The sequence below is a fragment of the Armigeres subalbatus genome, chromosome 3 (assembly GCF_024139115.2).
Source record: "Armigeres subalbatus isolate Guangzhou_Male chromosome 3, GZ_Asu_2, whole genome shotgun sequence".
NCBI lineage: Eukaryota > Metazoa > Arthropoda > Insecta > Diptera > Culicidae > Armigeres > Armigeres subalbatus.
This window is the reverse complement of record NC_085141.1, coordinates 86,817,919-86,844,867: the sequence shown is the minus strand read 5'-3', so window position 1 is coordinate 86,844,867 and position 26,949 is coordinate 86,817,919. Positions and strand designations below refer to the sequence as shown.

Below are 26,949 nucleotides of genomic sequence, written 5' to 3'. Positions count from 1 at the left end.
TAAACTACCCAATAGTGAGTTCAATTCACCCAACCTCGAACATCCAAAATTGAGTAAATGGGGTCGAAGTAGTGTGGGGATCCCAGATGCAATTTTTATAAGTCTGTATCAATCTCAGTAAAATGTCTGTACATATTTGTCTGTATGGAGTTCAGAAGGTACAGGAATTAGAAAATTATTTTAAAATCATGCACTTTTGACAACGTAGAATATCGAGGTTTCAATAATCCAAAAGTCGGTGTAAGACTTATTCAAGTGAAGTACGAGATTCTGAAGACAAGTAAGGTTGCTGTAGAGGTCGAAATACGTATCTTGGAAGTTACTGTAAAGTTACAATCTAGTGGTGGAATTAAATGGGATAATACTATCTCGTCTTATGACAAGTGAAGATATTCCACTACACAGCTCTGAATAATGTTCTTATCAATTTGTATGTAGTTACCTTAGCATAAATTAATCATATTTACGCTATTTTTTAAACTGAAAATCCGTTAAGCTCAAAAGAGTTCGGTTCGGAGGAGAGGCATAGAAAGAATAAATCCATTTGGAAGCCCAAAGAACTGAACGGACATCTTTTGGGTTCACAAACGGAAAAACAGATAAAAATCCATTCAGAAGGCCAGATGGCTCCACTCGGAATTCCAAAAGTATTCCTTTCGAACGTCTAAAAGAAATCCCTTTGAAAGTAAATTCCAAGATAATTTCGTTCAGAAGCTCAACAAAGGTTTCGTTAATTAATTTTCTAAACGTTAATTCGGTTTTCTAAACGGAGCTCTTTTTGGCTATCGGAAGGAACTCTTCTGGATTTTCGAATCGATTCCTTTTGCACTTCCTAACAAAATTCTTTTAAGGCTTCGGTAGGAAATCCCATAGATATTCTAATCGGAATCCCTTGTCGAGAAGCAGAAAAAGACTCGGTTCAGAAGCTCAGAACGCTCCAATCGAAAGTCCAAAAGTATTTCTTTCGAAAGTCCAAAAGGATTCCGTTCGGGAAACTAAAAGTATTCCGTTCGGAATTTTAGAATGATTTCAGAATTCCTTTCGTAAGCCCAAAAGAATTTCGTTCAGAAACTCGTAGGGATTTCGTTAGTAAACCCAGAAGGATTACGTTTGGAAATTCACATAATTCTGTACGGAAATCCGTACGAACGGATATCTTTTGGGCGCCGTAATGGCATTCTTTTGGGCCTTTGAACGGGTTCCTGTTTGGCTTCAGAATGGATTAATTTTGGACTTTGGAGAATGGAATCTTTTTATGCTTCCGAAAAGCAAAAGAATTAAGGAATCTTTCCTTTTTAAATTCTAAAAGGATTCTGTTTGGAACTCAAACGGGATCCCGTAAAGAAGCCTAAAAGGCTCCGCTCAAAATTCAAAAATTATATTGTTTGGAAACTTTATAGAATTCCGTACGAAATCCTCATAACAATTTTGTTTAAACTTCCAAAATGGTTTAATAAGAAAGCCCAACAGGATTCTGTTTGGCAGCCCAAGTCATACAATTTTCAAAAACTGAATGTCTGTAAAAGTCGGAAAATTTATTTACCCAACTGGAGGTTTAATTCACTCAATTTTGAGTTCAGGCAATAAACTCAAAGTTGGCTTCCCGTATTGAACTGGCGTCGTTGGATTGTTTCGCTCTTTTGTTTATGACAACAGAAGAAAGAGTGGATGAAAGAGAAGAGAAAAAATAACTCAAATAAAATAAATAAAAAAAAACTCGTTGTAATAAGTGCAAGACTGAGTAGCCGTTCAATAAATGAAATTAAAACGTACAGTCGATCCATAATCAGTAAAATAACTCAAAAGTAAGCTAAAAAAAACTCAACGCACGCAAACTCGTGTACACGGAAGAAAAAAAGTACCCAAAATTGAGTATTTTTAAACGTACTTTTGAGTTAGTTTTTCTCTTCTCTTTCATCTACTCTTTCTTTTGTTGTCAAAAACAAAAGAGCCAAACAATCCAACGACGCCAGTTCAATATGATGGGAAGCCAATTTTGAGTTTTATTACCTGAGGTCGAGATTGAGTGAATTAAACTTACATTTGGGTGAATAAATTTTCCGTTGGGTACTTTTTTAACATGGGAGTAAAGGCAAACTACTTCGACCCTACTTACTCAATTTTGGCTTCCCGTACGGATGTTCGAGGTTGGGTGAATTAAACTTACTATTGGGTAGTATATTTCTTCCGTGTAGGTATCAAAGCTGGTTTGGTACTTTCGCTCAACGCTAGACCCAACTATACACGCTTAGATCAGTTAATCTATTTATGGGTACTTAATTCACCCATATATAGGTAATGTATACATTACCTATATTATAGGTGATATTTACTGATTATATTGGTAATATTTACTTATATTATTAATAAACATATGTTTACGCAAATTTGGGTAAATGCACTTCACCCATATTTGGATGAAAAATGGAACTTAATCGAACCCATCAGAATCAATAAGTTCGTTATAGCAAAACATAACTGGACTCGTTTTTCTGAGTAAGATAAATGATTGAAAAATTCTAATACAATTCTTTATAATATTTTCAACTTTTTAATTTCAGATCCACCCTTTGCCTCCTGTTGTTAAACTTCATGCATGGTGCTGCATGTTATCACACCCTTCGCTGTCTGTTCCGGTGCTACCATTCCTGCTCGTAGCAAAATCCATCGCTGTTTTTCGATCCTGCTGCTGTGACATCAAAACCAAATATTTTTATTCAACTGGTAATTTATTTAGTTTAATGGAATTTTATTAACTTTACTATTAATTTGCTATATTTTTTAGAACATTAAGCATGCTGCGGAAAACCGTTTGTTTCCCCATACTGATCAGCAGTTGTCAGATACCAGGAAGAGAGCTGAATTGGACAACAACAATAATATTTGATTTGACGGGTCTGGAGCTTCCTCAAAAGCAACCGCGAAATGAAGAAGGTGAGCAGGCCATTGGATCAACAAACCAAAGTGGAGCTATCGATAAACCGCTTGGGGAACGTGGACATTTGCGTGATTCGGACTAGAAAGTGAAAGCTAAGGCTGCTATTTCCGAGGCTATTCGTTTCCGTACCGAGGGCTGATTTTCTTTGCTACTATGCGATGCCAAAGTAGCTTCCAAACCGAAGATCTTGATTCAACGGTAAGCTATTCATCCGTATAACATGTTTTAGTTTTTATTTTGATTTGGAATATATTTTTAGATCTTTGCACCTGTGGTGGCGGAACGGGGTTTTCACAGTACTTGTTCCAGCATCCTTTCTGCTCTCACAAGTTTCGGAATTATATACCGTCAAATCTTTGACGGCTACTGCGGAGCAGCCTAGCAGGTGACCCGGTACCTGCTGCGGCGCTTACTCCCCCGAAGCTGCTGCTGATCATCCAGCCGTTGCCAGTTGTGGTTTCGTCGATCGCGTAATTGCAATCTTTCGATCATCAGTTTCGCCAATTGCCCAACATCCAACAACGAATTGGTTGATAAAGACTGTATATTGTAAATATATTTATATAGCAGAATTCAATTAAGAAGGCAGGTCAAAAAGCTGCCAGCTGTTAATAAATATAAAATGATAATAATTTGCACGATAGGCTTATTTGTTTTGTTTTTTACGAAATATTGATTTGTTTATGCAATGGGATTTTTAATACCAAAACAAAAAAAGTTCACCCAAATTTGAGTAAATTTCACCTAAAATAGAGTACCCATAAATAGGTAAACATTACCAATATTTCCTAAATTGGCTTGTACTCAAATATGGGTAAATGCAGTTTCACCCATAAATACGTATGTGCACTTTTTGGCGATTATAGGTACTGTTCACCCATATTTGGGTGAACTGAAGTAAGCGTGTAGGACATTGCACCAATCTTTGCTATCCCTCTCCCACCTGATAAAAACTAGAAAACAATAGGACCACTACCTGTCAAATTCCACAAGAACTGGTCCTGTTGTTTTCTAATTTTCAACAGGTGGAAAAGAGATAGGCGATGTGATGACGTCACCGTGCAATGGAGTATTGTTGTTGTGGTTCAATCGGAGGGAAGTTTTTGGCAGAAAGTGGAGAGTGAATGATGCTTACCGACAGGGCTGTTTCAGACGCGGAGTTCGCGGAAGATTGATGATGTTGGTTTTTTGCGGGTTGATTATTTGATGCCTACACGTCTACAAGTTTTCAACTGTCCAGGAAGTGAGATTCAAGTCTGATGCCAAGAAATTGTAACGTACGTGGTCTACGTGGACGATCACATGTCTGTTATTGTGGTTCCTCTGATAGCGAGCGGCAGTCTCGCTATATTTGAACTCGATAAACACAAAATTTCGGATGTTATGCAGCTGTATGTTCTACACTTCAGATAATTGAAGCTAAATTTCATTCTTCAGAAACTTTTGAACCTTCGCTGCATCAGGACGTACCGGAAGGATGCCAAAATCGATAACTATTTTTCCGCGTTACACTAATATTGCAATATGCAAAGCTATAAAGAGGTATGCGATCAAAAAGAACGCGTTCGACGTTTACGAGCGGCGGCTATAAACTGACCCGCTACCAGTTCCAGAACAGAAGACATTTTAGGCTCTCTTCAAGAGCATGGAGCAGTGCGGTTTCATCCTGCGTGAAGAAAAGTGCAATCTCCCACAACGGCAAATCAAGTATCTTGCATACATTATTGATAAGTCTGGATCGTGCTGAAGTAGCAGCCATGTCCAAATGTTTCCTATCAGTGACATTTTCCCAGGCTGCGTTCATTTATTGGCAAGTTGACGCAGAAATACACCAGAAGGCCTTCTAGAGATTCAAAGAAGTGCTCCTACGATCTCCTTATAACTCATTACAATCCGACGCTGAATTTCATTGTTGCAGCGGAAATTTCTAGATAGTGAAGCTGCGTTGCTCACGCAGCTCTTTCTCTCACTGACGCTACAAAAGAATACGGAAGGAAATGATGAGCTAAAGCAGCGGTTCTCAACCTGGGGTACATGTACCCCTGGGAGTACCTTCGGCGAGCCCAGGGGGTACCTCGAACAAAAATGCGTAATGGCGGATGAATTACAATTTTAATCAAAACTTATTGATTAAGTTTTGGTAATTTTGTATTTTTTTATTTCGAAACTTTGTCTTGTACATAATATGCATGGCGATCAGTAAATCATGACCTATTAAATCCTGCCTTCTACATCCAGTACAATGGATAGAGGGCTGTGGGACAAAAGATCAAAAAGGCAAAACCTCGAATGAACAAATTTTAAAAATCTTCTGTGCAATCTACCTGATCAAAACTGCATGTTGAGTAATATGTTAAGAATATGATTCTTAACTAAAATCTAGAGTCTACAGATTCAGAAGCCTCCATTTGAGAGACATGAAGGCTTTTTCCCGAAAAGCTCAGCTGCTTCGTTGCAAGAAAATTGGAAGCATCCTTCTACGCTTCTCGGAAACCTCCTTCGAAGCAGCTCGGAGGACTCCTTTTAAAAGGTTCAGAAGGCCCGGAAGCCTCATTTCAAGTGACCCGGAAGCCTCATTTTGAGAGGTTCGGAAATTTTCTTTCAAGAGGCCTGGACTCTTTTAAGCTTTTTTTTCCTATGAAATTTCTTGTTTTTTTTCTGCTTCTTTTAAAAGCCTCGGTATGATCTTTTCAAGGGGCTCGGAAGGCATTTTCACCAGGCTCGAAAGCCTCCTTTTAAAAAGCTCGGAAGCATACTTTCAAAAGGCTTGGAAAGTTCCTTTCTAGAGGCCACGCATGATTTCTTTTAAGCTTCCTTCTTTAAACTTTTTTTCTTTTCTCCTCCTTTTAAAAGCTCGAAAAGCTCTTTTCAAAAGGCTCGGAAGACTCCTTTCGAGAGGCTCGAAAGCCCTTTCTTAAATAGGCTCGGAATTCTTCTTTCAGGAGGCTTGGAATTGTACTCTCGAAAGCATCAGAAGATCAGAAGCGTCCTCTCAAGATTCTCAGAAGCCTCATTTTACGTGGCTCGAAAGCCTTCTTTCAAGAGGCACAGAAACCTTTTTTAAAGTGGTTTGGAAGCATCCTTTCATCTGAAAGACTCGGAAGGCTCTCTTAAAAAAGCTCGGAAGGTTTCTTCCAAGAGGCTCGGAAGTCTCCTTTCTAGTGATTCGGAAGCCTTCTTTCAAAAGACTCAAAGCCTTCCTTTAAGAGGCTCGGATTTTTTTTTCAAGAGACTTGGAAGTGTCCATTTAAGATACTCCGAAGCTTCCTTTTAAATGGCTTGAATGCCTTCTTTTAAAGGCTCGAAAGACTTCCTAACAGCACAAATCTTACTGCTTACTACTTGATTTGGTCGTATATCAGCTACAGAACCTCGTGTATGACAAGTGTACTACTCTGGCTCTTTAGAAAAGCTCAAAAGCTTTCTTCCAAGAGGCTCGGAAGCCTCCTTTCCAGTGGTTCGGAAGCCTCCTTTCAAAAGGCTTGAAGCCTCCCTCTAGGAGGCTCGGATTTTTTCCTTCAACAGGCTTGGAAGCGTCCATTCAAGATTCTCCAATGCCTTCTTCTAAGCGGCTAAAAATACACCATTCAAGAGACTTGGAAGGTTCAGAAATGCTTATTCAAAATACTCCGAAGCCTCCTTTCAGGGGGCTCAAAAGCTGCTATTCAATAGGTTCGGAAGACTCTTTTCATGTGGCTTGGAAGTCTCCTTTCAAGAGCTTGAAACCTCCCATCAAGATGCTTGGATTTCTCTTTTTAGAGGCTTAGATGCGTATTTTCAAGATCCTTTCAAGATACTCAGAAGCCTCCTTTCAAGTGGCTCGGAAGCCTTCCATAAAATGGCTGGTAAGGTCTTTCAAGACGCTCGGAAGCCTCCCTTGAAGGTGTTTAAAAGCCTTCTTTCAAGAGACTCGGAACCCTCTCTTCAAGGGGCTCGGAATTCTTTCTCCAAGAGGCTTGGGAGCATACTTTCAGCTCAGATGTGTCCTTTCTAGATGCTCGGAACCCTCCTTTCATGTGGCTCGAAAAGCGCTTTTCAAGAGACTCGGAAGCCATTCTTCAAGGGGCTCGGAAGGTTCTCTCGGAAGAGACGTGGAATCCTACTTTCAAGAGGCTCGGAAGCCTCCTTTCAATACGCTCGGAAGTCTACAATAGTAAACCTCAATTAATGCAAAACCCCTGGGCTAAAGGATGGGCATATGGGAGAATGGTAAGTGCTGTAGGGTGGTGTGGTATAACTATCTTGAAGACCTTCTGAAACATAGCAGAAGAACTCGAACCCCCTATGTTTTTAAAATCTTCATTACGTGTTTTTTTTTTCAATTCTAGATTAAGTTCAACACTAGGATGAAAGGAGACTAGAGGAGTCTCCTCTGCGGGCCAACCCGCCAGATATAGTCAAAAACAACGTATTTAAGGGGAAGTGTAGCTCAAAGCGGCCACCCTCGCGTGTCAACCAAAAGCATCGCCAATAATTGCAACTTAAACTAGATCTTTCTAAATAACCGTAATAATCAAAATATTAAAATTGAAAAACAACAGTAATAAAATGAACGCAAAAAAGACATCAACGGGGGTTTGTCTGGTAGTGTAGGTATCACGGTTCCTAGTAGAAGACATTAATTCTGGAACTCCTGCAATCCTGTAGTTTCGCTGTATCCTGGTATGAGAAAGTTCTGATCCTTCTGCTTTTGGTGTCCTGCAATGGACCTATTTGTGCGCTGTTCTCCGGTGGTACATAATTTGCATAATTTGAAGGATCGAAGTTGAAATAACGGCCTTACCCTTAAAATTCCCGCCAAAATTTGTTGCCAAAAAAACAGAAAATCCTGTAAGTTTTCGACCTTCTTCTTTGGAAAGGATCAGAATGCCTGTTTAAGTTTAGGGCGATGTTCGGAATCCGAAAGAATCGTCATCTGTCAGTGCGTTCCGAATACTACCCAGGATCCCATAAAGATTTCGAGGGTGATCGTTTTTGGGACATCTGCAGATAAAGTGCTCCACACTGCTATCGGTTTCGCAGAGGGACTGGAAGCCCCTTCCACCGAAGTTGTGGAAGACCTTTGTGTGGCCGGTTCGGGGCCTCGATATAACCTGGTGTCCTTTTTGAGTAACATGATCAATCCAGGAGCTGACGGATCCTTTGGATCACCTAAAAATATCCTCTGCTATTGTTCTAAGTCCGAGCCCAGTGCTGGCCGACGACGCTCTTCGACAACTCCTTAACGAAGGCCAGCGGGACGGAGCGAGTGTAGGGTAGTCCCTAGTGTCCGATACACGGCTAGGGCACCGGCTTCAGTATTTTCCCTAATACCGCAGTGGCCGGAAATCCAAGCGAAGGCGGTATTAGGGATCATACCTGAAAGAATTCTCTGCATCCAGGGGTGTTTTGGAGTCTCATTCTGAAGGGCGGAAATCACACTTGCAGAGTCTGTTAAGACCACGATTGGTTTGTTCGCCGGAAGGATGGCCGAGACAAAAACGTCGGCGGCTTCGGCTAAAAAAATGTTACATTGGTAAGGTATAGGCTCTCCGATTCGGCCATGTTGGGTCCACAGTCTCCACAGCCGACCCCTCACCTGGAGACGGATCCGTCGGTATACCGAATCTCGCTATCTCGGAAGCGTGTTGCACAGAGTTCCTATACAAATCTTCTAAGCTCATCTGCGTTATCTCCTCTTTTGAATCGGGAAGCGATGGTGCGGTCGATGTTAACGGGAGGCATCAGCCAGCCCTTTGTTCCGTGCCAGTGGACTCGCGACACTTGGGGGAGACATGTACGGGCCACCTTCTCAGAATCCGATCAGCCTCGTCGAGGAGAGAAATCCCGTCTTCTCCTGAGGTGGCAGCCGCAAAAGAGGCGGCTTTGCGACAGATGGGAACCAAAGTCCGATACCGGAAAGGAAGAATGCCGGCATCAACGCAGGCAGCTTGAGCGGGAGTGGACGGAAGTAGACCAGAGGCTAACCGGACGTAGCTGTTGAAAACGGGCGAGAGAGTCTCGATGAGGTTCCGGTAGACAGGACACATAAGTTCAAGACCATATAGCAAGCGACTATCGATGATAGCTTGTCCGACTTTTAGTCTGGTGCTTATATTATTGCTATCGTGTTTTTGCACAAGGGTTTTTGCGGGGCTTGCAGGCAACTTTCACCCCCGGAAGTGCGGTAAGTTTCCGAGCGATGTCTACGCCAAGCACCCGAAAAATTTTCCGGTTGGGGATGGCATTTGTGCCTGCCAGCTGATGCCGGCCACTGCAAACGTTTACGTTCGCAGGTAGAACGCTGAAAATCCCGTCCATAGCGATGAGGAAAAGCGTCACCGCTAGGACCGACCCTTGAGGAACGCCGGTTTCTTCTGGGTACTCATATAATGCTGTGCCGCCAAGGAGCATTTGGAAAGTTCGTCGGGTGAGGGGTCCAAGTTCGGCCAAAAGCCTTGGCGATGTCGAGTGACACAAGGTCAACATGCTTGTCTTCCTCATACGCTTCTTGGAGCACACTATCCAGGTTGGCAAAGTATGTGCTGGTGCCAAAGCCTGGGCGAAAAGTGTGTTGACGGTGGCAAAACCTTCCATCGGCTTGCAGTTTCTCCTTGAGTCGCCAGTTGACCATCCTCTTGACGGTTTTGGACGCAAAGGAGGTTAGGGAGATTGACATGAATTTGGATGCATTGCGGCTAGCCACGCTGCTCTTCGGAATGGGCACAACGAAACTTTTCGTCCACTCGTCCGGGAACGTGCGGTTTTCCCAAATGTCGTTGACGAGCTTAAGAAATCCGGTCCGGATGAGTTCCCGTTGCATTTAGAAATGGGCCAACTCGCCAGCTGAAAACGGCTGGCCCGGGGTGGTCGGGTAAAAGTGGTCCGCAGGAACAAGGGTAGTGTTGAGTTGTAAACTACAAGTAGCGATAGTCCTCTGGAATCGGGTACATGGGAAGCCCAAGCAGAACGCGCAACATCTTTCAAATAGCTGTTTGTTCCTAATAAATTGCATTGAAGACACTGGCAATACATCGAGTCACATTTAGGCCACTTTCCAGTTCCAGAAACACACAATTTCCGTTTAAGTGGCGTTGCAATATGCCACGTATCTGACTTCCTGGGTGATTTGGAATTCAATGTGTTTCAAATCAGAAACAAAACAGATAAGTTGCAGTATTCATAACTTTTCGATTCATTGCTGTTACGGCAATGTTTCTGATATGTTCCATTACACTTTGAGCATAGCTGAGCAGTATTTTATTTTTGACAGGGGGCATGTTTCGTATAAGGTACAATGAAGTTACAATTGACTTTTTTGTTTATGTAGTGCACTTGTAGCAGAATTTCAAAACAGAATTGATGGTGTGATGGTTATAGTAAAAGGTTTCAAATCTCAAGGTCCATGGTTAGATTCCCGGTTGGTTTTTGTGTTTTTATTTTCATTGTAGCAGCAAGATGTTGCAAATAGGCTCCACCTCTTGCGCTTTTTGTGTCACAAAGGAGTTCCAAATACGACGCGTTGTGCATAACTCAGACCTTTAGTAAGTCACACCACAGTTGGTGTTACTTACTAAGAAACAACTGGTGTTGCTTGGGAGTTGCTACCAGGGAGGCGAAGTAATCACTGAGAGCGTTTTCAACTTGTGAAGGGTAAGAAATTTTGCTGTTGCCCTGATCGAGGTAGATGTGAGCCGCCCTAGATTTACCACTTATTGCATTTACCCGTTTCCAAAGTTCGGCGGAGGTATGGGCGGGATGATACTGTCAATGAAGTCCTCCCATTGTTGCTTCGACTTTGTTTCCCTGACGATGATCTTACATTGCCGATGCTCCTAGTGAGACTCCAGGGCGTCAGGCCTAATGGGGTGCTAAGCCGCCTTAGTGTACGTAAGGCCTTGCGTCTGGCTTTAACAGCGTACCGAATTCGTTTGGTCCACCATATAAGAGCTCGGCAGCCGGGACGGCCACTGGATTGAGGAATAGCTTGTTGGGCGGCAGCGAGGACGGCCTGCTCAGGCAGACGACATGGCGCACCAGTACTCCTCCCAATCCGCTTCACCATATTTCCCGCGCGCTTTTTGATGTTCACGGTAGAAGGAGCGTTGGTGGAAATCTGCACCGGGTAATGGTTGCTACCGTACAGATCGGTGCCGGTTTTCCAGGAAACAAAATCGGAAATTTTTGCAGCATTGTACAGTAAGGTCGACCCGAGTAGCACACTTGTCATATATCAGTCACTGTAACTTATAAGCAACCTAATCCAGTCACATTGAAGTTGCTGCATCGATCGGAATACGGCACAATGGAACCAATGAAGTATTTCCACGTCGCAAATTCGATTGTCTAGAATTGGCCACCAAAATCAGGATGAAGAACGAGGAAATAGATTTAGTGCTTACCAGGGCCGCTACATTGGACTACTTCTAGAGAAACCGTGTTGAATTTAAACGGAGACAAAATATTGGACGACCATTCGTTGGGTTTTTTTTTTGTATTGTTGAACAGTCGTTCGATCCACTAAATAAATGGAATTCTTGTAGGTTTAACAGCAAATCACGATCGACTGCCATAATGCATAATGCAAAACTCTTATCTGTAGTTCATCACATTTTTCAAGTTTCTATCATGCAAACGTTGTCCTGCATAGTAGGCAAAAATGTGCGTTGTGCTAAAGCTAAGCTAAAGCTAAGCTAAAGCTAAGCTAAAGCTAAGCTAAAGCTAAGCTAAAGCTAAGCTAAAGCTAAGCTAAAGCTAAGCTAAAGCTAAGCTAAAGCTAAGCTAAAGCTAAGCTAAAGCTAAGCTAAAGCTAAGCTAAAGCTAAGCTAACAAAGCTAGCTGGAGCTGGAGCTAAAAGCTAAGCTAAAGCTAAGGTGGGCTAAGCTGGAGACAGGGCTGAGGTAAGCTAACAGAGCTGGGGAACAGAACAGGGGGTGGGAACAGGAGACAGAGGTGGGTGGAGCTGGAACAGAGTGGACAGGAACAGGGAACAGGGAACAGGGTTTGGAACAGGCTGGGAACAGGTGGAGCTGGGAGTGGAACAGGTGGAACAGGAACAGAAAGCTGTTTAACAGTGGTGCAGGAACAGACAGGAGCTTGGGTGGGGCAGGGAGCAGGGAACAGGAACAGGTGGGAACAGGTGGGTGGGAGCTGGAACAGGAACAGGAGCTGGGCAGGAACAGGTGGGGAGCTGGGGTGGTGGGAGTGAGGCTGGGAGGTGAACAGGGGTGGGAACAGGAACAGGCTGAACAGTGGGGTGGGAGTGGAACAGGGGTGGAACAGGTGCAGGCTGGAACAGGAGTGGGGTGGTGGGGTGGGGTGGGAACAGGGAACAGGGTGGGGAGACAGGGGTGCAGAACAGGGAACAGGTGGGGAACAGAACAGGAACAGGGAGCTGAACAGGTGGGCTGGAACAGGGACAGGTGCAGGAACAGTGCAGGTGGGGAACAGGGAGGGCTGAACAGCTGGTGGGGCTGGGGCAGGGTGGGAACTGGGGAACAGGTGGGAACAGCCGTGTGGAGTGGGTGGGGAACAGGAACAGACAGGGGTGGGGAACAGGGAGGAGGCTGGGTGGGGAACAGGTGGAGGCTGGGGTGGAACTGGCTGGGGTGGAGACCTGGGAACTGGGAACAGGGAACCATGGGAACAGTGGCTGGTACAGGGCTGGGAGTGAGTGGGCTGGGGAACAGAACAGGTGGAGGGTGAGTGGGCTGGAGTGGGAGCTGAACTGGAACAGCCTGGAATTTGGGAGTGGGGTGGGAGTGGAACAGGAACAGTGGGAACAGGGCTGGAACAGGGGAACAGGAACAGACAGTGGGGAACAGGGGTGCAGGGTGAACAGAGAACAGGACTGGGGTCAGGTGTTGCTGGGAACAGGTGGGAGTGGGTGGGGCTGGAACAGGCTGGGAACAGGAACTGGAGTTGGGGTGGGTACAGGTGGACAGTGGGACTGAACAGGGTGGGGACAGGAACAGAACTGGGGAACAGGAACAGGGAACAGTGGGTGGAACAGGAACAGGGTGGAACAGGAACAGGGGTTGGAACAGGAACAGACAGAACAAGGGGTGGGAACCAGTGGGCTGTGGGAACAGCTGGGGAACAGGGGCTGGTGGGGCTGGGAACAGGGCTGGGGCTGGGGAACAGGAACAGAAGGAACTGGTGGTGGAACAGTGGAGCTTTCAGGGCTGGGGCTGGGAACAGTGGGGAGCTGAGGCTGAGGGGAACAGGTGGGGCTGAGTGGGAACAGGGAGCTGAGGCTGGGTGAGGAACAGGAGCTGGGGAACCAGGAACAGGCTGGAGCTGGAGTGGGGAACAGGGAGAACAGGGTGAACAGGTTCAGTGGGGAGCTGGGAGGCTGGAGGCTGGAACAGGTGGAACTGGGGGTGAACAGGGTGGGAACAGGAACAGACTGGGGCTGGGTGAGACAGGTGGGAGGAACAGGTGCAGGTGGGAACAGGCTGTGGTGGAACAGACAGGAACAGGGTGGTGGAGTGGAGTGGGGTGGGAACAGGAACAGAACAGGGGTGGGAACAGGGTGGAACAGGAACAGGTGGGAGGTGGGAACAGAGTGGAGGAACAGGTGGGAACAGGGTGGGGAACAGGGTTTGGGAACAGGTGAACAGGTGGGGAACTGGAACAGGTGGAACAGGGGTGGGAACAGGGTGGGGCTGGGGAACAGCTAGACAGCTGGTGACAGGAACAGCTAAGCTGGGAACAGAGCAGGAACAGAGGAACAGGAACTGACAGCTAACAAAAGCTGGAAGCAAGCTAAGGCTAAGCTAAGCTAAGCTAAAATAAGCTAAAGCTAGGCTAAGCTAAGGCTAAGCTAAAGCTAAAAGGAAACTACTATAAAGAAATTTTTCAAATTTTTCTTGAACTTTGAATCGGGAAGCGATGGTGCGCTCGATGTTAACGGGAGTCATCAACCAGCCCTTTGTTCCGTGCCAGTGGACTCGCGACACTTGGGGGAGACATGTACGGGCCACCTTCTCAGAATCCGATCAGCCTCGTCGAGAGAAATCCCGTCTTCTCCTGAGGTGGCAGCCGCAAAAGAGGCGGTTTTGCGACAGATGGTCCATCAAAGTCCGATGCCGGAAAGGAAGAATGCCGGTATCAACGCAAGGCAGCTTGAGCGGGAGTGGTTGGAAGTAGACAACCGGACGTAGCTGTTGAAAACGGGCGAGAGAGTGTCGATAAGGTTCCGGTAGACAGGACACGTAAGTTCAAGACCATAGAGCAAGCGGCTGTCGATGATAGCTTGTCCGACTTTTAGTCTGGTGCTTCTATTATTGGTATGGTGTTTTTTCGCAAGGGTTTTTGCGGGGCTTGCAGGCAACTTTCACCCCGGAAGTGCGGTAAGTTTCGAGCGATGTCTACATAAGCACCCGGAAAATTTTCCGGTTGGGGATGGCATTTGTGCCTGCCAGCTGATGCCGGCCACTGCAAACGTTTACGTTCGCAGATAGAACGCTGAAAACCCCGTCCATAGCAATAAGGAAAAGCGTCATCGCTAGGACCGACCCTTGAGGCACGCCAGTTTCTTCTGGGTACTCATCTAATGCTGTGCCGCCAAGGAGCATTTGGAAGGTTCGTCGGGTGAGGGGTCCAAGTTCGGCCAAAAGCCTTGGCGATGTCGAGTGACACGAGGTCAACATGCTTGCCTTCCGCATACGCTTCTTGGAGCACACTGCCCAGGCTGGCAAAGTATGTGCTGGCGCCAAAGCCTGGGCGAAAAGCGTGTCGACGGTGACCGAACTTTCCGTCGGTTTCCAGTTCTCCCTGAGTCGCCAGTTGACTCTTGACGGTTTTGGACGCAAAGGAGGTCAGGGAGATGGACATGAACTTGGATGTATCGCGGCAAGGCACGCTGCTCTTTGGAATGGGCACAAGAAAACTTTTCCTCCACTCGTCCGGGAACGTGCGATTTTCCCAAATGTCGTTGACGAGCTTAAGAAATCCGGTCCGAATGAATTCCCGTTGCATTTAGAAATGGGCTAACTCGCCTGCTGAAAACGGGTGGGCTAGGGTGGTCGGAGAAAAGTGGTCCGCAGGAACAAGGGTAGTGTTGAGTTGTAAACTACGAGTAGCGATAGTCCTCTGGAATCGGGTACATGGGAAGCCCAAGCAGCACGCGCAACATCTTTCAAATAGCTGTTTGTTCCTAATAAATTGCATTGAAGACACTGGCAATACATCGAGTCACATTTAGGCCACTTTCCAGTTCCAGAAACACACAATTTCCGTTTAAGTGGCGTTGCAATATGCCATGTATCTGACTTTCTGGGTGATTTGGAATTCAATGTGTTTCAAATCAGAAACAAAACAGATAAGTTGCAGTATTCATAACTTTTAGATTCATTGCTGTTACGGCAATGTTTCTGATATGTTGCAAAACACTTTGAGCACAGCTGAGCAGTATTTTATTTTTGACAGGGGGCATGTTTCGTATAAGGTACAATGAAGTTACAATTGACTTTGTTGTTTATGTAGTGCACTTGTAGCAGAATCTCAAAACAGAATTGATGGTGTGATGGTTATAGTAAAAGGTTTCAAATCTCAAGGTCCATGGTTTGATTTCCGGTTGGTTTTTGAGTTTTTATTTTCATTGTAGCAGCAAGATGTTGCAAATAGGCTCCACCTCTTGCGCTTTTTGTGTCACAAAGGAGTTCCAAATACGACGCGTTGTGCATAACTCAGACCTTTAGTAAGTCACACCACAGTTGGTGTTACTTACTAAGAAACAACTGGTGTTGCTTGGGAGTTGCTACCAGGGAGGCGAAGTAATCACTGAGAGCGTTTTCAACTTGTGAAGGGTCAGAAATTGTGCTGTTGCCTTGATCGAGGTAGATGTGAGCCGCCCTCGATTTACCACTTATTGCATTTACCCAGTTCGGCGGAGGTCTGGGCGGGATGATACTGTCAATGAAGTCCTCCCATTGTTGCTTCGACTTTATCTCCCTGACGATGATTTTACATTGCCGATGCTCCCAGTAAGACTCCAGGGCGTCAGGCCTAAGCTGGTGCTAAGCGTCCTTAGTGTACGTAAGGCCTTGCGTCTGGCTTTAACAGCGTACCGAATTCGTTTGGTCCACCACATAAGAGCTCGGCAGCCGGGACGGCCACTGGATTGAGGAATAGCTTGTTGGGCGGCAGCGAGGACGGCCTGCTCAGGCAGAGAACATGGCGCACCAGTACTCCTCCCAATCCGCTTCACCATATTTCCCGCGCGCTTTTTGATGTTCACGGTAGAAGGAGCGTTGGTGGAAATCTGCACCGGGTAATGGTTGCTACCGAACAGATCGGTGCCGGCAATCCAGGAACAAAATCGGAAATTTTTGCACCACTGTACAGTGAGGTCGACCCGAGTAGCACACTTGTGTCATATACCAGTAACTGTGACTTATATGCAACCTAATCCAGTCACATTGAAGTTGCTGCATCGATCGGAATACGGCACAATGGAACCAATGAAGTATTTCCACGTCGCAAATTCGATTGTCTAGAATTGGCCACCAAAATCAGGAAGAAGAACGAGGAAATAGATTTAGTGCTTACATTGGACTACTTCTAGAGAAACCGTGTTGAATTTAAACAGAGACAAAATATTGGACGACCATTCGTTGGGTTTTTTTTGCGTTGTTGAACAGCCGTTCGATCCAATAAATAAATGGAATTCTTGTAGGTTTAACAGCAAATCACGATCGACTGCCGTAATGCATGGCAAAACACTTATCTGTAGTTCATCACATTTTACAAGTTTCTATCATGCAAACGTTGTCCCTGCATAGTAGGCAAAAATGTGCGTTATTGCTAAAAGCTAAGCTAAAGCTAAGCTAAAAGCTAAGCTAAAGCTAAGCTAAGCTAAACTAAAAAGCTAAAGCTAAAGCTAAGCTAAAAGCTAAGCTACTAGTTAAGCTAAAGCTAAGCCTAAAGCTAAACTAAAGCTAAGCTAAAACTAAGCTAAAGCTAAAAAGCTAAAGCTAAGCTAAAGCTAAGCTAAAGAAACTAAGCTAAAAAGCTAAGCTAAGCTAAAGCTAAAAGGCTAAGCTAAAAAGCTAAGCTAAGCTAAAGCTTAAAAGCTAAAGCTAGCTGAAGCTAAGGCTGGCTGAGCTAAAGAGACAGCTGAGGCTAGTGAGGTGAGAAGCTGAAGCTGGGGGCTGAACAGGGAGGAACTGAGGGGCTGAAACAGGGAGTGAACAGGTGGTGAGCTGAGACAGGGTAACAGGGCTAAGCTAAAGTGCAGGAACAGGACAAGCTGGCTGGAACAGGCTAACAGTTGGGTGGGCTAAGATGAGCTGAACAGAAGCTGGGGTGAACAGACAGAGCTAGAGCTGGTGGAACAGCTGGTGCAGCTGGAAAGGAACGAACAGGGGTGACAGGTGGGGTGGTGGGCAAAGCTGGTGGGGTAACAGGGCTGGTGGGAGTGTGCTGGAGTGGAGCTGGGGTGGGGAACAGGTGGGTGGGAACAGAACAGCTAACAGGGTGGAGCTGGGAACAGGGGCTGGTGAACAAAGCTAAACAAGCAGTGGAGGCTAGCTAGCTAAAAGCTAAGCTAAAGCTAGCTAAAAAGCTAAGCTGAGCTGGCAAAGCTAAGCTAAAAAAGCTAAGGCTAAGCTAAGGCTAAGCTAAAGCTAAAAGGAAACTACTATAAAGAAATTTTTCAAATTTTTCTTGAACCTTCGGAATTCGGCTGCAGAAGTAAACTTTTAGTAATCAGCAACACGAAATGCTTAACTTTAAATATGTACAATGTAAACAAATCCAATACCAATTTCATTGCATAGCATCTTCTTTTTAATCGTATGATGCGTATGAATTTTAAATTGTAATTATAAACAAACCATTTTTGAGAAGGGTGGAGCTTTGTAGAATAAGCCTTTTTTAACATCGGGCTAATAACGGAAAAGTTTCTTAGCTGTTGTCGGACAGAAATTTGTCAAAATACGGGCTTTATAACTTGCATGTATAGGATTAGGACAAGATTAGAAGAGTACTGATTTAGAGAAATGAAAATGTAATTCGCATATCTTGAGTAGCATTTATTACAGTGGGCGACGATGACCAATCAAAAACGTAGAAAAAAAAAGATAAGTGGTTTAACAGCTTAAAATACGAGAAAGGCAAAACCAACATACTGATACGAAAATCTTTTACCCATGTTATAAACCTTAGTACGATGAATTAATTATAATTCCAACATATGTACTTCTTTGGGCTTTTATTGTTCCAATTAACTTGTTTTTTCTCAGTGTTACTGGTAGCAGGCACCCGGCTTGCCCATTATTCATTCCACTTGTGCTTGTTATGATACTAAAATAGATGATGGAGGCATACAATAACGCCCCAGAGGTCAGATAACATGAAGGATCAAAGAACAAAAAAATTCTCATCGTTTGATACACTGACAGAACAAAGTCAAATTGAAGCCATTTGAAGAATTCGGAATCTATGGCATGCGAAGAGAATCATCTCAATTCACCTACTCTCCTCCACACTGCATTCATCTACGTTATGGGAAAATTAGAACAAGCAAAATAGAGTTTTTGTGAAGCTGCCATTCTGCTGCTCATCCCCGTTGCTCAGCAGACCCCTGGCAAATTCCCATCCTCCTATCCGAAATGGCAACAACCGAGGACGGAGGTAAGTTTTCGAAAAATCAATATCACCCCATTCTCGTTTCTTCCAGCACTATGGGAAGCCGGTTGTCCCGAATCTCAAGGATGGGCGATCCTTCCTCCAACTCTGTGACTGTCTGTGCTGGGGTCGACTCCACCGCCGGCCGGCCGCCCGGATCGGAACATAGGAAACAGTGAAAATACGGCGAAGCTTCGTTGGGCTCCTATGAAGAGCGAACTGGCAGCAGCATCCGTAGGTAGCACTGTGAGTGCTTACCGACACTGGCGATGGTGGCGCGGCGGTGACAGCGGCAGCGACGACCACAACGTCGACGTTTCCTCTCGTAACACGCGCGGTTACGGGAAGCATGGCATTTCCAGTGGCAAAGTGCTGCGGTTGAAATTTTTGCACGGATTAATGTCGAGCCGGTCGTCGTCGTCGTCGTCGCTGAAGTCCCTGGGCTGTGGAGACGTGTATGTAGCGTAATTTTGCGATGTTGTAGGTTCATATGGTTCAGCGGTACATATACATGGTACATTGGTTAATGTGGAGCAGCTGCCGAGGGCACTTTAATTTGCTCGGCGAGCTTCTCGTATGAACCGGGGCTCGGCAGGGAACTCGCTGCACTGCACTACACTGACTGGCATAATTGGGACTGAATCTGACTTCAAAAGAGGCGAAAGAATTAAGTTCTTGTTTACATAAAATGCTGTCAGGTTGGGGTTGAAGTTACACGCGATGAGTGCAATAATCACAACCAAGAGCGCTTTAAATGACGTGAATGCACCGAAAGGTGAGTGGTTGAATATTTGAACCACTTCAAATATTCGATAAACCCAACATGTTTATGTTGCTAAACGAGTAATTTTCCAAACCAAATTGCAGTTTAAATCGTCTAACATATGTGTCTATGTTGCTTCTGAAAACGTTCTTTATTGTAATGATTAATCTTTTTGTAGATTATTCGAAATTGTGTAATGTAGAGGCATCTAACTTTTGCTATGCGATCTAACTTTCAAGTACCACTCTAAAAAATCCAGATTGAAATGATAATAATTCCGAACGAATTTCATTAAATTGCTCAAAATTTATCTTCTTGGATAGACATTTTCCATAAATCTTAAAATTGATTTTATCGGTTTATCCAAAGCTCGGAGTAAGAGGGAGCACATTGTATGGTATTCAAAACAACTTTCCCAATTTTCCATCAATATTTAAAACGGTAGCAACCTTTCCATGGACAAACTGGACAAACTTTGTTCTTCCTCTATCTCCAAAAGCAAACAACGCCACCCCGTGAACAAATTAGTTCTTCATCTTCGATTTTTCTAAACACCGCCGATCAATACGACCTCTCGCAGCGTTTGCTACCTGCCACCGAACGTTTTCTCATCCACCACACAAGCACCCTGCCTGGGAATTTGTTTTCGTAATGGTCCACCTTTCGGCACCTCCTCGCTTGCGTCCTTCTCACTCGATATCGGTCATCCCGTCCGTCGTATACCTACAGTCAAATTTGTTGTTGACTGATTGTACACGAACGGCTTCGGTCCGGTCGGTGTTGGGCTGTTAAATAATCGCCAGCCCCTCAAACCATCCCATACTTCAGAGGGCTTGGTGAGGGCGAGGAGACGGGTGTGGAGTTGGATGTTGGATGCAAATGAGACCACGATAGAGAAACGTTCGTGTATCGAAACGGGCACCGACACGTAACGATTGTCGTGAATTACCGAGGATGATTGATGACGGGGCTGAGAGTTCAGTAAATTGGTTGGTTAGAGTTGTTCGGGCATAGTTTGTTGACGATATCATTGACCATTGGGCACAATTTGATCGAGTTTGTAACAGTACGGTACTAATTTAGATTGATTGATCGTCTGTGTCTGTGCGATGCGAATTCATTCAAATAACAGAAAATATGATTTCTATACATATATCAAGATCGAGACGGCTGTTAATCGTCTTCTTCTTCAATGGTTCTACATACATTTCAAATTCAATTTGGCCTCCTTATCAAATTAGCATTTCCACAGACATTATTAAGCTCTTTTCTTTATCTGTCGATGCATGAAAATGTATCTTGTGTGTCAAGCACAGGGCGTCGAAAATGTTTCCAACCCGAAAACATGCTAGACTGGACCGAGAATTGAACTCGCCATTTGACATTTTCAGTGCTACGCCTTTGTCCACAAGGATAACCCAGTTAGATCGGGACGACTCGTTAGTTCCAAATTCGCCTCAGATTACAAGCTTTTCCTAAACATTCAAGCAGCGGAGAGTTACTTTTTTCAAATTAGTGACGAACTGAATGGAATTGATCATAGTTGTCTACCGAATAGTGTCCCAAGTCAGTCTTGATCCTCTTCATCTTCAATCACTCGATTGGAAAAATGATAAACGCTTGTACTCCAACCTTCCCTTTGCAAGAGCCGTGAACGTTCGGTTCATACACTGCTGTACACTATAAATATGTACATCAAATCAACGAGCAAGTGCTGGACCTGGGTGCTCATCAACAACGCCACCGTCAGCACAAGTGGACAGCGGAGTAAGCGGAATCGCTTAATTACTTTTCCTTGGATTACGTTGCCACTTGCCCAGCCAGCCCAATGACTTTTTCCATGAATGAACTTCGTTCGTGGTATTGCGACCGGCAGCAGTGTAGTGAAGTGCACTCATCTTGGTTCTGTGCAAAAGCCAGGATGAATTGAGTCGCGCATTTTTCTGAAAAAAGCCCTTAGGTGAAATGGGGCACGTTGGAGCTCATGTTAGTTGAACAGAATGTTTAAGATAATCTGCTACTTTTACCGAAACGATTGGTTTTGGTCGTTTACGACCTTTAGAGTCAATGAAGCAATGAGTAAACCCCACCAAAAAAATCACAAAAAATCAAAGAAAATTCAGGGGGTATTTGAAAAACTGTAAAAGTTCAGGTTAACCGAGAAATTAATGAATTCCAACCGCGTAAAAAAAAACCTGGGTGTATTGCATTAAAATTTATACACTTTAAAATTTTTATAGATTTCGCAGCCACAGAACAATTCGTTAATTATTTTATCAATTTTATAAAATAATTTCAGAAAAGCATGAAAATAAGTGGTTTTTAGCGTTTTTTGCGTATAAAAAATTGGCCATAACTTTAGATCCCAATTTTCAAAAATTCGTTTTTGAAGTGATTATATAGCCTTTCAAAAAAGTACGAGTTGTACGAGAAAGGCAAAAATCACAGATAATCATGAGAACAATTTTGTATTGGTTGTCTAGCTTTGAATGTCTATGCGAAATATTATTATTTGACATTTTTTTTTTTGGAATTTGACTCAATTTGATTATGATTTGAAATGATAATCAAATTGGATATGTTTTAAAAGTGGCCGAATGCCGAAGGTTGAACAAACCATTAGGCTGAAACCCATCTGGCCAAAAGGGTCATTTGGCCGAAAGGGTCGTTTGGCCGAAAAGTTCGTTTGGCCGAAAGGGTCGTCTGGCCGAAAGGGTCGTCTGGCCGAAAAGTTCGTTTGCCCGAAAGGGTCGTTTGGCCGAAAGGGTCATTTGGCCGAAAGGGTCATTTGGCCGAAAGGGTCATTTAGCCGAAAAGTGAGAAATTAGGAATGAGAAGTGAGACATCTCACTTCTCACTCCACATTTCTGAGACGTCTAACAATTCACGTCACGCTCTTCATTTTTGTACAGCGAGAAGTGGTAAATGAGGAGTGAGAAGTGAGACGTATCTCTTCTTACTCCTAATTTCTCACTTTTCAGATGACCTGTTCGGCCAAATGACCTATTCGGCCTAATGTCTTTCTCAGTAAATACATTATACATATTTATTAGTGGACGAAAATTTGGAATGAAACTGAATCACTCCTGATTTCACTCTAAGAGTGTGAATCTGTATCAAAAGGTCGAAGGTCAAAAGGTCGTAGGACAAAAGGTCGAAAGGACAAAAAGTCGAAAGGACAAAATGTCGAGAGGACAAAAGGTCGAAAGGACAAAGCGCCGAAAGGACAATAGGCCGAAAGGACAAAATGTCGAGAGGACAAAAGGTTGAAAGAACAAAAGGCCGAAAGAACAAAAGGTTGAAAGGACAAAAGGTCGAAAGGACAAAAGGTCAAAAGGACAAAAGATTGAAAGGACAAAAGGCCGAAAGGATAAAAGTTCGCAAACAAATGGTAAAAAGGATGAAATGTCGAAAAGTCAGAAGGTCGAAGGTAAAAAGGTCGAAAGTCAAAAAATTTAAAGGACAAAAGATCGAAATGACAATAGGTCGAAGGAAAAGAGTGTCGAAAAACTTACAGAAGGTTGAATGAAAAACAGGTTGAAAAAATCAATTTTGAAATCTGAACAATTAAAAATTACAAAAAAAAATATTAAAGTATCCCGTCCAAAGGCGGTCTTGGGCGTTAGAGGGTTACTAGTTGACTTCAAAATAAAACACAAACGTTCACAAATCACGTATTAACGCAAATTTTGGCAATTTCATACCTCTCCCTATTAACGTAACGGTTTCTAATAAAAAAAATAAATGTATTATATTCGTTTTTAGTTACTTAAAAACAAATTTTGTGGATAAAAATGTATCATCTTTTGAGCACATAAAAATAAAATTACTGTCATTAGAAGATGAAATGTTAAGCTAAAATGATATATTTTGAATGATCTTTTGGATGAAAATGAGTGAAGAACTATGGTAATGTGGAGCCCAGAAGAAATTCACGGAATTGATTAATGGACTGCTGACAACAGATCAAAAGCAAAACAACGTCTAATGAACAAATTTTAAAAATTTCAATGCAATCTACCTGATTGAAACAAAATGTTAAATAATATGTCAAGAATATGCTTCCGAGCTAAAATCTTGAGTCTAAATGTCCAGATGCCACCATTTTTTAGAAAAACACAGTTGCTTCCTTGCACGAGGATTGGAAACATCCTTCTACGCTTCTCGAAACCTCTTTCCAAGCAGGTCGGAAGCCTGCTTTCAAGAGGCTCGGATGCCTCTTTCAAGAGACTCAGAGGACCCCTTTTAAAAGATTCGGAAGCTTTCTTTCAAGAGTTTTGGAAGCCTTCTTTCAAGAGGCTCAGAAGCTACCTTTAAATAGGTTTTTAAAACTTTCAAATAGGTTTTCAAGACTCCTTTCAAGTAGTTCGAAAGCCTCCTTCCAAGAGGCCCGAAAGCCTCCTTCCAAGAGGCCCGGAGCCTTCTTCCAAGAGGTCCGGAAGCCTTTTTCCAAGAAGTCCGGAAGCCTCCTTCCAAGAGGTTCGGAAGTATCCTTCCAAGAGATCCGGAAGCCTCCTTTCAAGAGGCCCGGAAAACTGCTTCCAAGAGGCCCGGAAGCCTCCTTTCAAGAGGCCCGGAAGCCTCCTTTCAAGAGGCCCGGAAGTTTCCTTTCAAGAGGCCCGGAAGCCTCCTTTCAAGAGGCCCGGAAGCCTCCTTTCAAGAGGCCCGGAAGCCTCCTTTCAAGAGGCCCGGAAGCCTCCTTTCAAGAGGCCCGGAAGCCTCCTTTCAAGAGGCCAAGAAGCCTCCTTTCAAGCGGCCCGGAAGCCTCCTTTAAAGAGGCCCGCAGGCCTCCTTTCAAGAGGCCCGGAAGCCTCCTTTCAAGAGGCCCGGAAGCCTCCTTTCAAGAGGCCCGGAAGCCTCCTTTCAAGAGGCCAGAAGCCTCCTTTCAAGAGGCCAGGAAGCCTCCTTTCAAGAGGCCCAGGAAGCCTCCTTTCAAGAGGCCCGGAAGCCTCCTTTCAAGAGGCCCAGAAGCCTCCTTTCAAGAGGCCAGGAAGCCTCCTTTCAAGAGGCCCGGAAGCCTCCTTTCAAGAGGCCAGAAGCCTCCTTTCAAGAGGCCCGGAAGCCTCCTTTCAAGAGGCCAGAAGCCTCCTTTCAAGAGGCCAGGAAGCCTCCTTTCAAGAGGCCCGGAAGCCTCCTTTCAAGAGGCCAGAGCCTCCTTTCAAGAGGCCAGAAGCCTCCTTTCAAGAGGCCCGGAAGCCTCCTTTCAAGAGGCCCGGAAGCCTCCTTTCAAGAGGCCCGGAAGCCTCCTTTCAAGAGGCCAGGAAGCCTCCTTTCAAGAGGCCCGAAGCCTCCTTTCAAGAGGCCCGGAAGCCTCCTTTCAAGAGGCCTGAAGCCTCCTTTCAAGAGGCCCAGAAGCCTCCTTTCAAGAGGCCCGGAAGCCTCCTTTCAAGAGGCCCGGAAGCCTCTTTTCAAGAGGCCAGGAAGCCCTTTTTCAAGAGGCCTGGAAGCCTCTTTCAAGAGGCCCAGGAAGCCTCCTTTCAAGAGGCTCAGAAGCCTCCTTTCAAGAGGCTCAGAAGCCTCCTTTCAAGAGGCTCAGAAGCCTCCTTTCAAGAGGCTCAGGAAGCCTCCTTTCAAGAGGCTCAGAAGCCTCCTTTCAAGAGGCTCAGAAGCCTCCTTTCAAGAGGCTCGGAAGCCTCCTTTCAAGAGGCTCAGAGCCTCCTTTCAAGAGGCTCAGGAAGCCTCCTTTCAAGAGGCTCAGAGCCTCCTTTCAAGAGGCTCAGAGCCTCCTGTCAAGAGGCTCAGAAGCCTCCTTTCAAGAGGCTCAGAAGCCTCCTTTCAAGAGGCTCCAGAAGCCTCCTTTCAAGAGGCTCGGAAGCCTCCTTTCAAGAGGCCTCAGAAGCCTCCTTTCAAGAGGCTCAGAAGCCTCCTTTCAAGAGGCTCAGAGGCCTCCTTTCAAGAGGCTCGGAAGCCTCCTTTCAAGAGGCTCGGAAGCCTCCTTTCAAGAGGCTCAGAAGCCTCCTTTCAAGAGGCTCAGAAGCCTCCTTTCAAGAGGCTCGGAAGCCTCCTTTCAAGAGGCTCGGAAGCCTCCTTTCAAGAGGCCTGGAAGCCTCCTTTCAAGAGGCCTGGAAGCCTCCTTTCAAGAGGCCTGGAAGCCTCCTTTCAAGAGGCCTGGAAGCCTCCTTTCAAGAGGCCCGGAAGCCTCATTTTGAGAGGCCCCGAAGGCTTCTTTTTAAAGGCCTTTTCGTCCGTTCTCAACACCACCCGTCTTCGTAATGCTTTTTGTATGAAATCTTCAAATTGTTTGTACTGTTTGTCACACTTTCAGAAACCCGCCCCCGAGTTTTTACTTTCGACCTTTTGTCCTTCGACGTTTTTGCTTTCGACCTTCTGTCCTTCGGCCTTTTGACTCTGATTTTTTGTTTCGATCTTTTGACCTTTCGTCCTTTTGATTTTCGATCTTTTGTCCTTCGACCTTTTGACCTTCGACCTTTTGACCTTCGACCTTTTGTCCTACAACCTCGATCGTTTTACTTCTTTTTGTAACACAGCAAATGACAAAAAAAAACTTCTGAGTAGGTTTAGGAAGATTCATTTATTACGTAACTCAAAGATTGGAAATTTTCACCCTCCCTTATGTCACACCTTTTTTATGAATCATTGAATTTTTCGTATGGATTGTCACATTTCGGGCACAATCCCCCTCCCCCCCTGAGCGTTACCTTATTTATGGATGCATTTCACTTGATAAAAAAATGTTTTCTTTGTTAAACAAAACATCTGTTTGGATCGATAGTCGGCGGCACAAGAGGATTTCGCTAAATTCGATATATTATAATTAAATTTAATACGATTCTCTTGTTTTGATAACAATTCATTTGTTTAGATTTTATCAAATTCTACTGAATGTGATTTGTAAAAACACTTCGATTTCCAAGATTTGTTAATATTTTTAGAACATTTTTTCATCTGATTTCATTATATCAAATGTTATATTTGCATTATATTTGAAGATGGATTAGATATTTTTGTTGGAATTTATGTGCCCTGGTGCGCCCTACTCCTAATTGCTACCTGAAACTTTCGTACAGGCAAGAAGTCGTCTGCGGCTCAGGTGTGCGACCTAATGAAAATATGTACGCTAGGTGCGCGGTTCTTACATGTTGCTATTTTAATTTAATTGCCAACTATCCGCGTCATAAGAGGCCTTCGTCACTGACGGCGGAATTGGCTTCTACCCAGCCAGGACCAAGTATCACTTATCCGACTTCATAATGAAGCAGTCTGTGACGACAAACGGTGGTGGTAGTTCGCCGGAGATGCCTCTCTTCCAACCAGTCAGAAAACCGTGGGCGCGTAATAAATAAAGTGTTAATTCATAATTAAGTTGCCGCTGTCGAGCACGCGGGATTGTGCACACTTGAAACATAATCGGTGTCGGCTGTTCTTTTATCCAAGTGCTCGCATTACGGTGGTACGCTCACTCTGGAACTGTGAAGAGTCAGCCAGTCCTCCGGGTAATGACTGGGCTTTTAAAATGTTAACAACCATCGCAGAATTGCTGACCTTGATGTGGTTGTTGATGTTCTGCTTAGTATTATGTCGGCCATGAATGGCTGAGCAGTTCATCAAACTTGATGAGTGCTCCCGGAGAAATGGCTCATAAAACCGAACGGCGAACGACCGGAAGGGGGACTGA

At 44.5% G+C, this 26,949-nt stretch overlaps 1 protein-coding gene across 1 annotated transcript in view; it reads right to left on the bottom strand.

Moving 5' to 3' along the window:
- The window catches only part of LOC134219551 (titin), a 591,826-nt gene that overhangs the window by 253,571 nt on the left and 311,306 nt on the right, over positions 1–26,949 (bottom strand). The window lies entirely within an intron of this gene.